Source organism: Arvicanthis niloticus, chromosome 29 (assembly GCF_011762505.2).
Source record: "Arvicanthis niloticus isolate mArvNil1 chromosome 29, mArvNil1.pat.X, whole genome shotgun sequence".
In the NCBI taxonomy this organism is placed as follows: domain Eukaryota; kingdom Metazoa; phylum Chordata; class Mammalia; order Rodentia; family Muridae; genus Arvicanthis; species Arvicanthis niloticus.
Genome location: NC_133437.1, coordinates 15,295,729 through 15,304,724, shown reverse-complemented (window position 1 = coordinate 15,304,724; position 8,996 = coordinate 15,295,729). Strand labels below are relative to the sequence as shown.

General features: G+C 40.6%; 1 pseudogene; it reads left to right on the top strand.

Moving 5' to 3' along the window:
• The first annotated feature begins 7,538 nt into the window (after positions 1-7,538).
• Positions 7,539-7,838, top strand: LOC143440284 (dynein light chain 1, cytoplasmic pseudogene; annotated as a pseudogene).
• The last annotated feature ends 1,158 nt before the right edge of the window (positions 7,839-8,996 follow it).

The window sequence follows — 8,996 nt, the reverse complement described above, 5'->3', positions numbered from 1 at the left end:
CAGCGCGTGACCACTTGTAATTCCAGATTCAGGGCATATGATGCTTTCTTCTGGACTCTGAAGGCACTCACACTCACATGCGCACGTATCCCCACAAAGACATACACATATTCACAATTCATACTAAAATAAATATTTTGTTAAAAGTCAGAATTTTTATAGCATTTTTAGCCCTGTGATAGAAGAATGCTTGACTGGACTTCAACACTGGATAAAAAAAACAGCATTCCAAGATGAGGTAATGTGAGAGAAGAGGTACCAAGGATGCTGCCTCTACTTCTGCACCCATCTTCTGCAGAGACAGAAGGTCCTCTTTAGCAAGTCCTCCCTGGGACGTGTTGGAGCTAGAGACATGCATATTGATTTGAATGGTATCTTTGGGGACCTGCATGATTCTTGGAGTTGTAGCTAAGGAAGGATGAAACATCACATTTCCCATCTTTGTTATAACTCACATGGGCCTCATCATGATGCTGTAAGTGTGGTTTGTTTTCCTTTTGTATGTTTGCATCAAGTTATGTGTCAAGCATGTAGAATAATTATGGTCCTCATGCAGAGAGTACCTCTTTAAGTTAAAGGTTTAGATAAGAAAATATATAAGTACTTGCATCATTTGATACAATGGGAAAACATGATTGTATCAAAAGTTGATGTAACGGGGCAGGGGATGTGTCTTATTTGGTAGAGAGCTTACATAGCACAATGAAGCCCACAGTTTAATTCCCAGGACACACAAAACTGACTCTGATGGTATATACTTGTAATCCTAGTACTCATAAGGTGGAGGCAGTAAGATCATAAGTTCAAGGTTCTCCTTGACTACATTTCAAGTTCAAGGCTAGCCTGGGATGAATGAAGCCACATCTCAAATAAAAACTGAGACTAATGGGCAAAGACTTTAAAATGTCATACGTTACAAATGATAATAACTGTTGCATAGGGTGAGTGCGAGATGAATTAAATAAAGTAAATGTCCATATTTTATGATTTTGTTGTTGATAGGCTAAAACCATGTAAAACATTGAAGAAATAAAAGAGAGTAGCTAGAAGTGTTTATGTGCACAGAGTAGGTAGGGTGGGTCATTAATGTTACTCAGCAAATAGTGCCTTTGACTTAAGGCTGAACAAGCAAAAACTGTTAAAAAAAAAAAAAAAAAGAAAAAATACTAGAACAACCAACCAACCAACCAAACAACCAACCAACCAACCAACCAACCAACCAGAAGGAACGCATACACAGATCAGTAGGGAAAAGCACTTGCTGCAGAATTATGACGACTGAAGTTTGCATCCCAGCACCCATGCAACAAGCCAGATATCCCATGAATACCTCAACTTCCACTTCTGAGGGCTTAGAGGAGCCAGGAGACAAGAGACAGGAGGGTCTCTGTGGCCTGCTGACTTCCTGTCTAGCTGAACAAGCTCAAGTCCTGGGCTCAGGAACGGCCTCAGAGAAAGAGAGAATGACAGAATTGAATGCCTAGAGCCTTCAAAGCAGATACAATTTCCTTTTGCCTTTGTCCCCATATAACCTACCTGCACGTGGCAAAGCAGTATTTAAGGAAGGGAAAGCACCTCTTTTTCCTTGTGATGTCTGGAGCATCTACCCAACCTTCCTGGATGGACAATTCAACTCCCACTTTGCATTCACTGTTATCCATGTTTCCATAAAAGTGATTGGCCAAGAAAGATTCAAGTATCACTATTCCAGCTGTGACTCAGAAAGATTAAATACTTTAGAAAGTCAGTGTAAGAGGGCTGGAGAGATGCTTTGGTAGGTAAAATGTGGTTGACCTCCAAGCCTGATTTTGAGCTGAGTTTGATCCCTGGAAGTCACATGGCATACACCATACATATACCCACAGTAATAATAAAGGCAAAGTATTAATGTACCAATCATCCTGGGGGCACTGACATGCTGATTTCTGAAACATCAGATGTTTAGAGATGGGCATAAAATTGAGTGTGGTATCCAGGGACCTGCAGTGTGGGTATCACCTGGGAGCTTGCAACAAATGCCGAATTCCGTGTTTGCTTACCAGAATGTTTTAGTAAACTTTCCAGGAGATTCAGGAAACACTCAACTAGGCAATCTTATAATTGTTTTGGTAGTTTTAGTCTTTGTACAAGTATGCATTGTATGTTGGGCATATGAGTGTATTTTCCTCTCTATCCCTATGGCCATCACAGATGAGGCTATTGTTCTTATCTTGGTCTTAACTGAAGCAGCCAGTCAGAAGCAGCAGGCCATAGCTTCTCACTGTTATCTTTTCTCTCTTTTCTTCTTTGGTGTTTCCATAATGTTCAGGTTTAACCTTTTCAGGTTTAACTTGAGTCAGGATCAGTGGGGGTAAATCTTGTAGACTACAGAAGGATTTGTGAGTTGATGGTCAGGTACAATGAATGAAGGTGGACACGCACATGGAGGTTCCTGTCCCTCTGAGGCCTCCGTAGTTCACCAGCATGGTGTATAATGGATAATGTTTCTTGGTCAGAGTCAGACAGATGAATGGCTAGTGAGATCTGCAGCACTTTGTGACATTTTTGTGTGCTGCATGTAGCAGGCCGGTCAGGTAGATTCCAGAAGCAAAAGTAAATAAGCCATGAGCAAGTGCAGTTCAAGTTCAATGCCGAGTACTTTGGATACACATGGAAGCATCCCAGGCACAACCTTTGGGAACTCTGATTCCTGTGAGAAAGCTTCACACACGCTGGAAAATGTTTTAGTGGGACTAATGATTTTGAAAGTATAAAATGAAAACCTCTCAAATGTCTTTGATCTTGTTTTCTTCTTTTTTCGGGTGCAAGTTTGTGTTTTCTTTTGATATTTTGTTTCCCTTGAAATTTTATTGAAAACATTCTGCTCTCTCTCTCTCTCTCTCTCTCTCTCTCTCTCTCTCTCTTCCCCTCTCCCTCCCTTCCCTCCTCTCTCTTTCTCTCTTTCCCTCTCTCTGATGAATATTGTGTTTTCTTCATTGTTGGGGAAAGTGCATGGGGTTCATCCTGCCCAATAATATGAGAACTCCCATTTTTCCTAAGGCATTTTTCATGGGAAAGAACTGTAGACAGTACTGTAACACAGCAGAGTCTGTGGCTTGACACACGGTTCACTCCCGGGGCCTATGTGGATCGGGGTACTCTGCTTGTTTTGGGGTCAAGCCAAGTCTGAGCCATGTCTGTTGGCTGGCTGTGTTCTGGCTGGCGGATATACTTCTAGTCATCATTTTATCTCCCGGGGAATCTTGGGCTTAATTTGGTTCCTGCCTTTTATATACCCATCTGGCTTCTTTCTTTTCTGTTTTGAAACATCTGTCTGAAACTTATACAGCTGTATCCATGACCATTTGGTCACTTAGAGAAATGTTTCTCTTCTTTGTGGAACCAGGGTACATATCAACCTCTTATGATGAACACAGAAGGAATTAGTTGTAAGCATCAGGTATCCCTTTCATGCTGTGTGAATGATTAGCCCCAAACTTCTTTGGTCTCACTGCATAGTACTTGTTCAGTTTGCTACCTTGAAGCACTAAGTATTTCTCACTGCTTTCTGAAGATAATGTGCATTTTCCTTTTCCTTTTCTTTCTCTTTTTCCCTTTCTCTCTCTCTCTTTCTCTTTCCTCTCTTTCTCCTCCTATTTCCCCTCTTTCTCCTCCTTGTATCTCTCCTCCTCCTCCTCCTCTTCTTCCTCCTCTTCCTCCTCCTTCCTCCTCTTCCTCCTCCTCCTCCTTCCTCCTCTTTCTCCTCTTCTTCTCCTCCTCCTCCTCTTCTCCTCCTCCTCCTCCTCCTCTCCTCCTCCTCTCCTCCTCCTCCTCCTTCTCCTCCTCTCCTCCTCCTCCTCCTTCTCCTCCTCTTCTCCTCCTCTTCTCCTCCTCTTCCTCCTCTCCTCCTCCTCTCCTCCTCCTCCTCCTCCTCCTCCTCCTCCTCCTCCTCCTCCTCCTCCTCCTCCTCCTCCTCCTCCTCCTCCTCCTCCTCCTCCTCCTCCTCCTCCTCCTCCTCCTCCTCCTCCTCCTCCTCCTCTTCTTCTTCTTCTTCTTCTTCTTCTTCTTCTTCTTCTTCTTCTTCTTCTTCTTCCTCCTCTAGACACAGTTTCTCTGTGTGGTCCTGGCTATCTTGAAACTTTCTCTGTAGACCAGGCTGGCCTGGAGTTCAGATATCTGTCTGCTTCTGTCTCCTGAGTGCTTGAATTAGAAGTGTGAACCATCATTGCCTGGTGCTAATGTAAATTCTTTGAATAAACTGGCATGGATAAAAATCAGACTTGTGAATTGAACATTAGATCAATTTTTCAATAGATTGTTTTTCTTTGAACAGGCTATACTTTCATTATTAAGAATTCTTCCTTGATTTTCCATAATTGCCTTGCTACTTTTAATGAGGAATTAATTTAAATGATAATTTTAATTTACTTGATTTCACCATTATTGGCTAAGTTGATCAACTTCAGAGCTTGCTTTAAGGCATGATTCTCCACAAGAGGCATTGTGATATTTTTGACATACTGAGAGGGTTCAATATGTTGACTGCTCTAAAAATAGTAAATTCATTCATTAAAACTCTTCAGATTGCACACTTACTAGATTTTGATGACTACAAGTAACACCTTAATAAAATTGCTGATTAAAATAATCAATTCCAAGTAAAATCATCCAAATCTGAAAATATTAGCACTGTCATTCTTCAAACTAGTCAAAAGTATTTTTTTCTCTGGACATTTTAAGTGTTACAGTCTTGATATCTGTTCAGACAGTGGCTCACAGGTGACTGGTTTCTAAGGTCTAGATCATTACCAGATTTTTTTTGCTTAGTTTTCTTACAGTGATAGGTGTAGATTCTCTTGAGCTTGTTCTTCCTGGGTGCTAGGAGCTGTCAGAGGAACAATTCCTCAACAATCAGATGCTGCATTCCAGTGAACTGATTCAGTCAAGGACTACTCAATATCTTCTGTGTCCTAGTAAGTAGGTTTGAATTGCATTTTCCGGCCCTAATTTATAAGTTTATGGCCTCAGTTTGTCTTCAGGAATCAAAATTGTCTGGTTTTATACTTCTCACTTATCATCATTGTCGTTGTCGTCATCATCATCGTCATCACCATCACCATCATCTTTATCATTGTCATGTTGTTGTTGGAGTGAAAAATGACCAACACAGACAAGGTAAAAGCAAATCTTTTCACCTCTGTCAAATGAGCTTGTGCATGTAGGATGTCATTTTTAAGTTTTGGTATAAACCTTATCTCTGGAATGAGATAGGAGGGTCCTTAGGAAGGGCACCAACTAAGAAACAAACCTGCATAGAGCCATGGTTCTCTCCTTGCCACTGCTGTGACTTTACTGGAGCATCTGTCACCAGTTACTGAAGTGAGCTCCTTGTTTTATGACCTTGTGAAATCACTTCTAAGTGGCCCAACTGTGTTCTTGTCTTCATTACATTCCCAGTACACAGAACTGAGCTCAGTAGGTTATTTAATAGCCTTATTGATAAAGCAGGTTTATTAGCACAGACAATGCCAAAAGAACCCCAAATCCCAAATATTTACCTTCTGTTCTGCAAATGCACTTGAAATCACCCCTTCAGACTTCATGCTTTCATCTTGCAATTACGTTGCGACCCATTTAAGACATGTTATCTGAGCAGAATCTTTCACTAGCAAGTTAACACAGCTGGGTTCAGTTTGGGGTGGTGTTTCTCAAACTTTTTTTTTTTTAATGACAATCCATTTTAAGAAAAACATTTACCCTGAGTAGAATAATACAAGTATGCCAGCACATACGTGCTCAGAAAGCACATTATTCCAACTCCTTGACCTTATTCACCACTTCCAGTACTACTGTGACAAACACTGTAGTATCGTGTGCTCTGTTCCTTTCTAGTTTTATTTTCAACAATAAGATTGTTACTACCCACTTTATGGGTTTCATGACTTAACTAATGCCATTGGAAATACACTGCTTTTTAAAAATAACTCTTAAATACAAGTGTAGATACTGACTGTTTCCAGGGAGAAACACAGAGCAAGAGAAAGGCCCTGGATGTGTGGGTTGGGTGAGAAGAGAATCTAAGATGGGGCATGTGAATAGAGGAATAACAAAGATACTGTCTCACTTCTCGGTTGCATTTTTAGTCCAATGTATCCCATCTGTCCAGGGAGGCTGCTTTCAGGGAAGGACTGTTTGCTAGTCAGCTCTTTCATTTTCATTACAAAGAAAAGATCAGTAAATATTTGTAAATATTTGCATCTTGCTATGTCTAGGTAAAATAAAGAACTCATATTTATCAGGCACATATGATATGTCACACAAGGATGGTGTTGGTCTCTGGCCAAATCCCCTTACCTGCCAGAAGGATGGCTTGTGAATTATACAGTTATCTTCTTCTCTATGAATTTACACCCAGCTCTCCTTTAACTTTCTAACCAAAATATGAAAGTCATGTCTCCAAATGAGATAACTATGTTAATCTTACCTACCTAGCACTTTGCTTAAATGGCAAGAGGACGCCTCCTGCACTCCTTTGAGCTGGACCATGGTACAGCCTGGGTATTTTCTTATGACTTACATCACAAATGAAATGAGGCCCTTTTGTCTGTCCATTGCTACACAGAAGTTTAGGAATCCTCTCCTGAGAACAACCTTCAAACAATTGAAAAGCGGTATACTGGATCTGTCTCAACACTTATGGTCACACTTCATTTTTCATTACAAAATGGCCCTCCCAAGATGACTTCACTAGATAGCCCTTCAAATATAGTTAGCTGTTTCCAAAATCAAATCACTGCTCAAAGAACAAAGGGATGCCATTTTAAGGGTATTTAAGAGAATGGGAACCAGGCCTCTATGCAATGGTGAGCACATTTCCCCAGATGAGAGCTCCTTGCATATTTCAGACGATGGAGACTCTAGACCATGTGAGTTTAAAAGCCCTCCTGAACGAGCAGCTAAACAAAGTCAACTTGTCTGTAGTGGTGTGGTTATGGGGCAGAGACACAATTTCACCTATAGCAGCTTGATATGTTCTTACCAGAGAGTGCAACTCAGGTGAAGCTGGGATGTTTTACTTTGGGCAGAAAAGAATTGCAGTGTGAGGCAGAGTTGGAGTTTATTAAGAGGAGATTATAACGGATTTAAGCATGGGTGAATAGAATGTAGTACTCAGAAAAAAGACACAACATGCTCAGGACATATGACTTCTCAAGAGAAAGTAGTAATCTAGCATCTTTATGGTGGCCGTACATACCATTTTGCGTGACTTTTGTAGCTATACTTCCAAGAAACTTAATTAACCATAGGGTGTTTCCTGATGGGCACTGGATGGGGTCACTGCTGATGAAGTAAAACCCTAGGCCATGAGGATTGCAGGAGAAGTTAAGACACTTTTATTGTAAGTGAAAGTCTTATATTTTAATTTCTATTTATAAATTAATTATTGATCAGATGTGATATGGTTTCAGTAGTGACCAGCTCTCCTGTGCTGCTTGAGTGGCACCCGAACCTTCCCCAGGAGCTTACAGAAGCCATCCAGCTCCTGCTCTGCCATGACCATGTGAGACCAGAAGGCGGTGATCAAAAATGCAGACAAGTAGGAAAAGATGCAACAGGACCTGGTGGAGGGCACTACTCAGGTGTTGGAGAAATAAAACATAGAAAAGGATATTGTGGCCCATATCAAGAAGAAGTCTGACAAGGACAGACCCACTTGGCACTGCATTGTAGAATAGAACTTTGGTAGTTATATGACACATGAAACCAAATACTTCATCTACTTCTACCTGGGTCAGGTGGCCATTCTGATGTTTAAATCTGGTTAAAACCATTGACTCTGCCAAACACCCAGTGATCCATCCAAAAAAACAAGGACTGTATTCTAAATTCCAAATGCCAGAGACTGAATCTTCAGTCTTGTTAATGGAACACCTCATTTGAATTTGTAGTGTTTTGTGTAGGGTACCATCCTCTGTATGAGTTTGCAGTTGTAAAATAATTAGTAAAACAGCTTACCTTTGTATTCATTTTCTAATCCATATTTTTTTTTGTTTTTTTTGAGATTTTTTTTCAAATCTGCTTTTATACTATTTTAATTACATGCAAGTACTAAAGTCAGTTCTAGGTTGAGGAACTAGCAATACAATAGATATAAATGGTCAAAGAATAAGTAAGACAATAAACACAAATGGTTAAAGAACAAGCAAAGCAATCATGAGACAAGGCAAAGTCCCATGATCATGAGAGTGATCACTGTTTCTAAGGGCTTATCAGGATGATCAAAATATCTGAACCTACTTCCCTATCCTAGCCCAAAGTCATTTTCATGCCTGAAGCTTACTTCTTTGTTCTAGCCTAAGATTTAGACTCCTGCCTGAAATTACTTCTTTGTTTTAGCCTAATGTAAGATTCCTGCCTGAAGACCATTTCCTTGTCCTTGGCCAATGTCATACTCCCGCTAAGCAGCCCCCAAATTCTCCACATCTCCCCATTTTTAATTTCATAAACAGACTGAGCCTGTCTTAGGTCGTTCTGACAAGATTGCCTTCTTTACCCACTGTGGAATATGCATTATCAAAAGCAATGCACTTCTGTCTTAGGTTGGTAAGGCTCTGTACAGAATCTTACCCATCCTTGGCTTGCCATCCTGTTAAATTAACAATTCTGTCTGAGGGCTAATCCATATTTCTGTACCACATTTTTCTACCTTAGCATATTCCTTTTAAAATAAATCTGTTGGAGATGTAAAAAGAAAAATTAATTTACATCCCAACCACAGTTTTCCCTTTCTCCTTTCTTCCGAGTCCTTTCTCTCCCCTCCTCCCCATCCATTCCTCCTCTCTTTTTCTTCAGAAAAGTGGAGGTCTCTCTGGACATTAACCAGCCTTGGCATATCAAATTTCCGTAATTCTAGTTGCATCTTCTGCTATTGAGGCTAGATGAGGCAGCCCAATGAGGGGAAAGTCTTAAAGGCAGGCAACCCAGTCAGAGACAGACTCTGCTCCTCCTGTTAGAAG